This window comes from Limulus polyphemus, unplaced genomic scaffold (assembly GCF_000517525.1).
Source record: "Limulus polyphemus unplaced genomic scaffold, Limulus_polyphemus-2.1.2 Scaffold2088, whole genome shotgun sequence".
In the NCBI taxonomy this organism is placed as follows: Eukaryota; Metazoa; Arthropoda; class Merostomata; order Xiphosura; family Limulidae; genus Limulus; species Limulus polyphemus.
Genome location: NW_013667698.1, coordinates 157,810 through 169,595, shown reverse-complemented (window position 1 = coordinate 169,595; position 11,786 = coordinate 157,810). Strand labels below are relative to the sequence as shown.

General features: G+C 31.7%; 1 long non-coding RNA gene across 1 annotated transcript; it reads left to right on the top strand.

Moving 5' to 3' along the window:
* The first annotated feature begins 6 nt into the window (after positions 1-6).
* On the top strand, positions 7-3,452 carry LOC111087388. Its single transcript, XR_002612090.1, has 2 exons — positions 7-2,777; positions 2,830-3,452. It is a non-coding gene; the product is annotated as an uncharacterized LOC111087388 (long non-coding RNA).
* The last annotated feature ends 8,334 nt before the right edge of the window (positions 3,453-11,786 follow it).

The window sequence follows — 11,786 nt, the reverse complement described above, 5'->3', positions numbered from 1 at the left end:
GGCCATTTTGCAATGCTACCAGTTGGTTATGTGGGATTTAGGCCTATCGACTGCCAAGGTCATTGAGGCCGTCAACATTACCGAAGATGTGCGTGGCACTTGATTGGTTGTTGTGCGGCCGTACAGTTTAGCAGGAACACTGCCCCCTAGTAGCTGCTAAGAAGCTGCAGAGAATTTAAGTATATCCCATGGCAAGGGGAAACTCAACTTATAAATATTCCATGTGTTTACCTGGTATATATTTAACTTTCAATCAAGAAATCTCATAGAAAAATCATCAACTAGGATTCTGTTTTATCATCTTAAAAAATTGGCACTAGAAACCTTAAATATTATAAAGAAGACAAGAAAAATTTATCCTAATTAAATTATGAAAAAAAAGAGACTGATATAACTCTTAAGAGGAGCTTCGTGTTAGCTTAGTTTGATCTTTTTTTCCTGTAGTGTATAGAATATTTTCAATCTCTAAGATGATCTGTTATGTGTTTGTTCCCAATTCAAGTTTTGTGTTGTCTATTTGATGTACTTATATTCTTATGTTGCTTCCTAAATGACTTTCTTATTTTTGTATTGATTCAGATGTGTAACTGCCCAGAAACAGTATTTTATTCCTCACTTGTTCTATTGTTTATTTGTAATATTTTTCATGTGATATGATTTTTATTTTTATTCTGTGTTTTGAAAAACAAATATAAAATACATTAGTTTAAAGGATATCAATTTTTTTACCATGTACAAAACTACCTTTGGTTTCCATTTTTCATAATATATATATATATATATATATCTGTGTGTGTGTGTGGCTATTGTTATAAAGAATAACTTTTAATCTATATAAGTCGAGTTTCAGTGAAAACATTAGTGATGTGTGATGTTTCTTGCAAAAAAAATGACTGTTATATTTTTTACTATATGAATTGTTTATTTTCAAACTAATGTGTTACGGTAACAGCAGTCATGCATGTGATATAAAAGTTTTATTTATGTTGTTACTAGTATAGACCAGAAATGTGCCTTATTGTACATGTTTAAATTTTGTACAGACATTAACATCAATACAAAACAATGTAATAAATTAATTTCATTAAACAGTAATTATCAGTAAAGAATAACTGCTAATGGAATTATTTAAATGTATTGTAGTTAATTTTGTCGTAAAAATGTATAACAGAGTGCTAATATCAGATATACTTGTACACCACGTTACAATCTCTAGCACAGGTAGCCAGTGTCAGTTATATATGTACACCATGTTACAATCTCTAGCACAGATTGCCAATATCAGATGTGCTTGTACAGCATGGGTAGTATGTTCATAATTCTATAATCACAGGTATACTGTTCACTTTATTGGTAAGATTAGTAACTGGAAATAACAAGAGGAATTACAGAAAATGTTCTGCAAAATAAAATGTAATTTCTGGCCATGACTGAGTTAAATGAAGGGCAATGCAATCTTTTATTTCCAAACAAATTACAAGGCAGCACCATGCTTTAATATTTGGAGAGAGTTCCCTATTCAGGAGATCTGAAAAAAAATATGTTTTTCTGTTAGAGAGTATGACATCTATATATATATATGTATAAAAACAGTAATGTTATTTCTCTCAGAATGCATGAACTACGCATGTGACATTTGGTCTTTCCATAAATAGAAGTAGGGATGACAGCCTTCAGTTGTCACAAAACCCACTATACAGTTGATTTTCTATAGAAGCTACATAATGTATTAAACTCTGCTATCTACCACAATCCTCTTCAATGATAGAATTAATTGGAACAAAAGGGACCTCTGGCAATAGGTAACAGGAACATCAGCGCATTATTGACATCCCATAATCAGTTCTCTATTGCAAATCCTGTACATGCTTATGTGTGAAAAATTTTGAAATATTCATGTTTCTATACTAGAAAAGAAACACCTGGTCTGTTTCATAGACTATATGCTACATGCTTACATACACAAAAAAGCACTTCTCTTTCCAGCTGTAGCACCATTGTTGCAAAGGCTTCGGTCATCAAAGACATGATACAAAACCAAGTTCACATGGGACAATATTTTGTATTATTTTGAACAAAATCCTCTTAATACTATATACAAGTAAGCAATAAAATCACATGATAAAATTTTAGAGCTTCTACCAGTTCCAAGCCAATAGAAAATATTAATTAAGATTGATTATACGTTAAGTATACGTATAAATTTCAATTATTATACATGATAGACAGCACGTTATTCCGAGATAAAAGATCACTAATGCTATTGTTACACTTTTTCCATATCAGACAGGAAAGTTGACTTTTATATACCCGCCTTGATGTGATGAACATATTAAAAATTAATAGATTCAATTGGTGTAATGTGATTCAGTGTGATAGGAATTTCAAATGTGATTAACAAAATTAAATTGAGGTACATTTTAAAGTGATGTAAAGGAAATTAATTTTAAAATAAAATAATCATGCTAATGATGTTTGTTTGGTGTGAGAGACATTTTAATAGTATGTAGAGAAATAAGATTGATGTACAGCTTATTATGGTGAGGGGAATTTTCATATAAATAACCAAATTCAACTGATGTAATGTTTACTTTGGCATCTTATAGTAAGTAGATAAATTAAGTTTATGTACAGTATGGCATGGGAAAGGACACTAATAGAACACGTTGTATGAGTATGTTAATACCTAATTTGGTGCTAGGGAATTCCAGTAATATTTAGTTAGGTTAACACATTATGTAATCTGGTGTTGGGGAATTCCACTAATATTTAGTTAGGTTAACACATTATCTAATTCAGTGTTATGGAATTCTAGTATTATATAGTTAGGTTAACACATTATCTAATTTGGTGTTAGGGAATTTTGGCAATATGTAGTTATATTAACACGTTATCTAATTTGGTGTTAGGGAATTTTGGTAATATTTAGTTAGATCACATATATTTTAACTATTCAAACATATTGTTTCAGTTATCATGATGGGTGTTTTTATATTTACTGAAATATTTACACATAATTAAAATGTTGTATTATAATTAAACTTATAATTAAAATGTTGTACCATAATTAATAGTAAAATACGATTTTTTTAAAATTATTTAACAGATTCTGCCACTGTTAGTAACATGAGCATATATAAATTTCTGGCATCAGTCACATTCATTATTCTCTCAGCAGGTTATCCTAAGCTTTCCATTTCTTCTGTTGTGGATATAAGTTCTTTCTCTTGTGTCCCCATAACAACCTTACTTCCTCCAGCAAGCTTTCCTGACTATGACATTTTGGCCTTTCCTTCTGTTTCTATTGTACTTGCTGCAGGGGCTTATTAACACTAGGAATATCTGGCTAATAAACAGATAAACCTCAAAACTAATGTTTGCTGGGTAAAGAAAAAAGGTATTAGAATTAAAAGATCAAAATCCATCATTAAATTCCCAGCAAAAAAAAAAAAGAAATACTGAACTTTAAAGTTTTAATTCTATATATATTAGGGATGCATAGGTAGTAAACTAAGCTTCAGCCGGGGCCAGGTTCTCCATTTGTCCCTTCCCACCCCCCAAAAAAATAAACAACATACACAAAAATTAGAGAAAAAGACAAAATTTATGTTTATTACATTTAACTGATTAATCACCAATAAAACATTCCAGTTTTATTTTCAACTTTCAAGATTAACTAGCAAAAATGTGCACCCCATTTTACAGAATGGCTGTATTTTTAGAATTTGTTTTTGACCTTTTATGTGTGATAATGTTGTCAGTGGCCCCAAAAGCCCATTCATTGTTGTTAGAGGAGCGGAGAGATAATGTCTTGCTATCCTGGCCATTGTGGGAAATTGAGCTTCATTTGACTTGCAAAAGTGAGGCCAGTGAATCTAAACGCAGAAACAGTGATGTTGACACATTTCGGAATCATTATTCCGATTAATGCCCAGCCCCAACTTCTCAAACCATAACCCCTATTGTTCTCAAAACCACCATCTTCTATAGAAATCCACTTCTCAAGCCATGCCTGTTATTAACCTCTATTGTTCTCTGAATCTCCAAATTTCAGCGGGTGGTCAGCCTTTGTTGCTCAGAACATGTTTTTTTTTAACTAAACCAATTATTGACTGTAACTTTTGGTACCGCATAAGTTGCCATAAAGATTAGGGCTTAGATGCCATTTTCAATTACCTGAATTCGGCTGTTGTTAACTTCGATGGGTATTGCCGGGTAGCCCAACAACCAACTGGGGCCGATTATCTGGACGGGTACCTGTGCATCCCTAATATACATAAATTGTGTCAGTGGTTCTCAGTTTTTCAAACAGACTAGGATTTTTATCTTTTTACTTATTTTTTACTGTATTTAAAGAGTTAAAAAATGATTTTAAAAAAACTCATATTTTTTAAAGGGTTAAATTAATTAAGAAAAAGTGTTGTAAAGTTTTACTGATCATTGTTGTGATTGTTTTAATTTTCATCCTCTTGACCAAAGGCTGAAGGTTCAAGTACTGTCAAATATTGTCATTAATGATAAGTGTAAAATAATTTTGGACTGTACCATTTTCCTTCCAATATTTATTGCTTATACAGATGTAAATATATTTTTCAAAGGAGGGAGTATAAAAAAATAAAAAATATTAGGCAGAGGATAATGAATTTCATGTAGATATGTATGTATTTTTATTAAAACATAGAAATATGGTTTAAGCATTACTAATGGATTAAAATCTTTTGAAGCATTTAATAAAAAAAAGAATATTAATGATTTGGAACATTGATATATGGAAAAGTTCAATGAACAGTACAGAACTAAGTTCCAAAGTTATCTCATTATTTTTGAGAGTAGATACTGTATGAATCACCAATCAATATCAAAAGAAAACGTATAAAAAAACAAAAGAGAAGTCTCACTTTCTTTCTAAGGTTAAAGCTCCATTTGAAAAACACTGTTTTTAGATTACAGTAGATTTTTTCTGATAATGCACACATGGCAATATGCACAAAAAGTAGATAAATAAGAAAATGACAGTAGTTGGAGTAAGATGGTATTTGATATTCCTGCAAAGTGGAAGCATTCTATTTTCAATCCATAATGTAATCTGACGGTAAGCATGATGTATTTCTACATCCAGAAATAATAAAAGTACAACAGCAAATCCAATTCTGTGTTGTACTGGTTGTTTGTGAATCATAACATTATTATAAGTATTAACTATTAATAATTTTCAATCAAACAAGATTATTAGATAGATTAAAACTAATACAATGTACGTTAACACTGTTTATTCTGCATAGTAAAGTAACTAAAAGTACATATGTCACAAGTCAGTATACAAGAAAACTAAAGCCTATAATGATTAGAATGCACTGATTCATTAGTATGGTGACTTTCTGTTAGTGATATTTTCAGTATTGTCCAATATGATTACTTTGTGTAAGTTTTCTTTTATTGTACTTTGAAAGTGATTGCAAGGTTTTTAAACTTAATGATATAAAACAAACAAGTTATTAACAGAAAAACATTCAGTGTTTCTTTATTACAAATACTGACCATCTTGAACATGTTCAAACTGTTTAAACGTCTGTAATTATCATGAAGTGTTGTATAGAAATAAAATAATTTTGTTAGTGTTACACCATCCATGACTTGAGTAAAAACACAGCAGAATTTGAAAACATCTCATTTGTTTGAGCTTTTCTATCATATGTTTTTGGATATATCCATTTTATATGTAAAGTTACCAAAATTTTGAGAATAAATCCATTTTGTTTGTGAAGTGTCCAAATTTTTCAAGCTAGGCAATTTATTTAAATTCACATTGAGGTATATCAAATTATATTACCACTACAGTTCTTATATATATATATATGAAATTCCTTGGAGCATTAAACTATTATAAGATATTTAGATGTTGTATGTCTATTACTATAAAGAAATAAGCTCTTCAGAAATTGGAATGGCTATAAAAAATTTTATGTATGGTTCAACATGGCCCAGTGGTTAGCATGCCCGAGGTTCTATAGTTCACACATTTTCACCACAAACAAAAATTGATTCCACACTTTAGGGCTGTAGATACTTTATAAGAATTATGATCCAATCCCACTATCGAATTACAGTAGCACATGAGATGGTAGAAGGTGAGGTTGCTGGCTAGCTTTTTCCTTCTAGTCTGTAATTTCAAAATTAGAGATGACTTGTGCAAATAACCCTTGAATAGTTTTGTGCAAAGTTCAACAACGACAGTTTAAATACTTGTTCTCCTTTTTTTTTCCACCACAAAGTAGGTTTTCTGAGTTTGGTTGAGTTCACCTGTTCAATATATTTTTTTTAGATCACATAATTAGACTGGTAGGTTATGAAGGTAATAAATGTTTTTAAATCCATTTGATAACACAGTAAAATTAACATTAATTGTTAAAGAAGGTCATACTTTAAAATTAATATTTCATTGACATTATTATGGCTGCAAACTTTTCATGTTAAACTCTCATATTTGAAAACTTAGTAGGAGACAAATTTGCAATAGTTTTCGTTAAAGATATAAAATAATATTAAAATCCATTGGCATTTGTGTATTGTTCAATGTTAAAAACTCAATTTTTTATACAACAACGATTATTTTATACACAATTCTAAAAATGAGACTGTTTCTAGTCTCAAAATTACAACAAAATGCAAATAACTTACTGTACAGGGTAAAAAAAAAATCCCGATGAGACTGGAAACAGTTTCTCACACTACATATTTCGATGTATTTTTAATATATAAATTGGTGATTTTGTAATGGTATAAATAGTGTTATTTTGCAAAACATTACACTCCTGAGGATGATGCTGTAAAAAACGTTGTTGCTATCTGCTTGTTTGTTAATTTCCGGTATAAATTCTTTTGGAGGAACTTCAGCATACTAGTCCCATCTTGATTAAACCAGTTTATTTTTTTTTATACAAACTTTTAGCACACAGTAATTTCACAATCAGTACGTTTCTCGTCACTTTAAACTTAATTAATTTTATTATAATACACTCTATAAATCACAGCAATTCATAATCTCGAAAATACACACTAGCTCAAAACAGAATCATAAATTACCTGGAACTCTCTTCATTCAATCTGCAGGCATATGTACTAAAAAAGAAGGCGTCTTGAACAAACTCGTCTTCCCCGATAATTTATAATAATTCAGAAATTCATCACTGTTAACAGCGTCACGTGACTTCCACTGTCGATACAACATCAACGTCAAATCATGTAGTGTGCAGTTTGTTTCCAGTCTCATCGGATTTTTTTTACCATGTACAGTAAGTTTTTATTGTAATTTTGAGATTGTAAACAGTCTAAATTTTAAAATTGTATATAAAATAATCGTTGTTGAATAACAAATTGAGTGTTTTAATATAAACTAATGTGAAATTTCTGCTTAAAGAAATTTCAAGGCAGACAAATTACATGGATATAAACATACAGTAAGTAAGAAAATCATGCAAACTATAGTTGAAGCAGTTGTTACAGGTTTATAAAAACATATGGAAATACACCCATTTCAACTACAAACAAGGTAGGACATGATAGGAAGAAGAACTATGTCTTTAGTAATGTGCATTTATGTTATGTTGTATATAATTTTTTTCTCAGTGGGGAGTTGTTGCAATCCTACTAATCGGTATTGAATGTTTGAATTCTGATATTCAAACTCTCACTTTTACCTGCAATTCCTAATGATGTCAAGCAATGAGCAAATACACTTTTAAGGTCATCTTGAAGTGATACTAATGATATTTTTCTCATAAATATGTTCAAGGTATATTTTTATATGCCTATATCTATATTAAAACAACAACAATGCGGGTTTATGTGATTCTTTCATAATTTTTGCATTTATACCCAAACCTTTTTAGTACTGGTATTATATACAGTGTTACTCTTGTTGTTAGCTTTTGATAATGCTTCCATGTGAAGCAATTGAATATTTTTGAGGAAATTTTGCAATTGCTTCAAGATATTCATAAATTAAAAGAGTTTAAGAATAAAGTTATAACAATTGTTAGAGTTTTAAGTGAAAATTTACATGGATAATGGCCGTAAGTAAAAACACCTGTATTACGAAATGAGGCCCAGAACTAGAAAGTTCAATTAGCTAGGTCAGTGGCATAGAAAGTTACATAAAGATGTTGCCTAGCAATGAACTAAGTGCACCAGCAAAAGTGACAGGTTGATGGATTACTGACCCTAACTTGTTAGCACTAAGAAAGCTACAAAAAAGTTGTTATTAACAAGTAAAAGTCTACTTTGATGCAGTATCTCTTACAAGACATTGATGTATTAGTACAAGTAGATAGGCAAACCGGCTAACTCAACATAACAGTAATTAATCACTTGAGAGTTCTGGTTCTGGATTAGCCCAGGAATTTGTACAGATTGACCAATAAAGTGATATGACTACTTGTGGGTAGTTCCGGATACTATTTGGAAGGTCAAGAGAATACTGAGAAAATATGGTTTAAAACCCCCTGTCTGAAACCGAAAAAGGAGTTCTCCTCCAAGTTCTTGAAGTTTTATCAAGTGCTCAAACTCTACTGTTCATGACCATGTCTCTGAAAGTCCCAAACTTTTGCAAGTTTACCAGTCCAGCTCCGTTGTAAGTATAGATTTATGGTTTCTCTCTTAATCAGTTAATGTAAGTAATCTTAAAGGAATATTCATGTTTAACTAAGAGAAATGTATCTATGTGTATTAATGGATAGTGTAGATTAATGGTATATGAAAAGTGTATATCGATTAACAGACTTTTGATTTATATTGGATGTTATTTGGAAATGATTAATAAATGTTGTTATAATTTGAACAATGTTGGTCTAGGACTCTGATTCTTTATTCTAACCATAAATTACCTCGAGATAGCGACTTGTGAGCTCAACTCGCTACGGCAAATTCTCCACTAAATACATTTGGTGTGACTGCCAGTATAATTGAAACTCCAACAATTAAGCCCACGAGGGTGCTGCCCGTTACAGTTGGCGCAGTCTCGAGGATTTTTGGAGTAGCTAACAACAGGTTGGTTAGAGGTTACTATAAGTAGCACAAGCTAGAAATAAGTAGATAAGACTAACTGCTAGTGTAGACACGATTACAGAAGAGGGTGGTGCATGCCCTAGAGTCGATAGAAGGGCTGACACTAACTAAGAAGCTGCAGCAGAACAACCCACACAAATAGGTCCATGTGGTGCTATGCATTTAACGAGTGCCATACCATTATATAACGATGGAGTAGACGAGGATGTCGAAAGCTTTATCAATGCCTTACATGAAGGTGCCAGAATATAAGGCTGGACTGATGCCTAGAAAGCAGACATATTACGATTAAGAACAGCAGGAGAAGCTAAATGTTACATTAGGGCTTATAGTGAACTACGTGAAACCACAAATTTTCAGTATCTAGTACATAGGCTGGACCGATGCATAGAAAGCAGACATATTACAATTAAGAACAGCAGGAAAACCTAAATGTTACATTAGGGCTTATAGTGAACTATGTGAAACCACAGATTTTCAGTATCTAGTACATAGGCTAATAGAAGAGTATAGAATGTGAGAAACAATCAAAGTAATTTGAACAGAGATGTACAATTTAAACCAGCAATGAGGTGAGTCTGAGTTTTTGGATATAAGCTGCAGGAGTTAGGTAATAGATTGCACAGGGCTTATGCACATCTAACTGAACTAATGATACAAGATACTCTAAAATCTGAATATGAGTGAGGGTTATACAGTAATGTAGCTAGAGGATATATAAATGAAGCAAATACTCCTCAAGCAACTTTATTTGATCTAATGAGAAAAGCAGATCTATAAGCCTAAACATTCTGCTATAAACATAGTAAATAAATCTAGCAAAGCAGAATGGCACAATAAACAAAATAAGGCCAATGGCTTCCAGTGTTTCAACTGTGGCAAAGTTGGACACAAAGCAAGGAACTGCTTTTAAAAGCAGAAAAGAAATGAGCAAATAACATGTTTTAATTGTGGTATTACAGGTCACATGGCACAAGATTGCTGACACCTGCAGAAGGCAGAAAATGGAAAAGTCCCAAAGACTGGAGCTTACAGAGGAAAACTCCCAAAGAATAATGGTAGCCCTACCTTTGCTACAGGTTCAAAACACATAATCACCGCCAGGATTACAGAGAGAAAGTAGAGGTAGTTCTGGCAGGTTGGGATAAATGATCGAGTGTTCATAGTATTAAGGAAGTATCACCAATAGTTATAGTAGAAATAGAAGGTGTAATATACTGGTTATTGATTGATACAAGTGCTCGATCTTCACTACTAAGTTCAGAGCCAGTAGACAAAAATCCGAAATTATTAGATATTGCTTGGAAAGAAGTTTCTAGAAGTATTTTAACTTCCATAACAGGACATCCTATTAAAACACTTGACAAATATAGTGTTCAGATGAAAGTAGGAAAATTAGATTTAGAACACTCATTTTACATCTGTAAGCAGATAGACTTAGAAACAAATGGTATTATAGGGCAAGATTTCTTAAACACTTATCACACTGAAATATCTGTTACTTCGGGTTAGCTATGCATAGAAACAGAGATCTTAAGCTTTTAAGGACTTGAACCTTCAGACTTATGTGCAACAGTTGAGACACATGATACCTTCCCACTGGCTAATAGTGAGATGCTTATTGCTTTCATTAATAAGGCTAAGGATCAATCATCAAAACACAAAAGAATTGATCTCCTAGAGTGTAGCAATACATGACAAAGTTGGAGAAGTAGGAATAAGAAGTGTTCTAAAAGTAGTTCTGAAAGAAAGCCAGGAAATAGGACTGCACAGAAAAACTCTAAATCCAGCAAAAGTGACAATGGAAGTCATAAGAATAAGGTGAGTGACAGTAAGATAAGGCAGAATAAGTTAGCAAATAAGGTTTTAAAACAGGAAAATAGTAATTCAAACCCCTCAGATGACTCTACACTTATGTCTAACATAATCAACAGATCATACCAACAGGAGTGTTTGAAAGAATGAGTTCCTGTAGGACAGCATAATATTAATAATGTTAAGAAACAGGTATGACAAAGTAGGATAGACTGGGATTCTATCTTAGGAAATATAGAACGAAAACATAAACAGAGTTTAATTACATTGCTAGAAGGGTATATAAATATATTTGTAGGAGAAAACGACTCTAATGATTGTACCAATAAGATTAAACACAAGATAGTGTTAAATGATAATAAGCCTATAGCACAGAGACCTTATAGAGTGCCAGAATGTGTAAAAGAAATGCTTGAACAAGGTGTAATAGAGGACAGTAGTAGTTCATATGCATCTCCAGTTGTATTAGTTCCTAAAAAGGACAGAAAATTCAAGTTCTGTGTGGATTTTCGGAAAGTGAACAGAGTAACAGTCAAAGACATTTACCCATTACCTAATATCCAAGAAACCTTAGATAGGTTAGGTAATAGTAAATACTTTTCATCTATGGATTTACAAAGTGGATATAGACAAGTAGAGATAGAAGAAGAATATAAAGGTAAAACTGATTTTGTATTACCTTCAGGTAAATATCAGTTTAATAAGATGCCTTTTAGCTTATGCAATGCCCCTTCAACATTCCAGAGGTTAATGGATGTTTTATTAACAGGCTTGCAAGATTTAGAATGCTTTTGTTATTTAGATGATGTTATAGTGTTTGCTGCAAATTTTGAAGAACACTTAGAAAGATTAAGACATGTATTTCATAGATTATGAAAGGCAAACTTAAAGCTTAAACCAAGTAAATA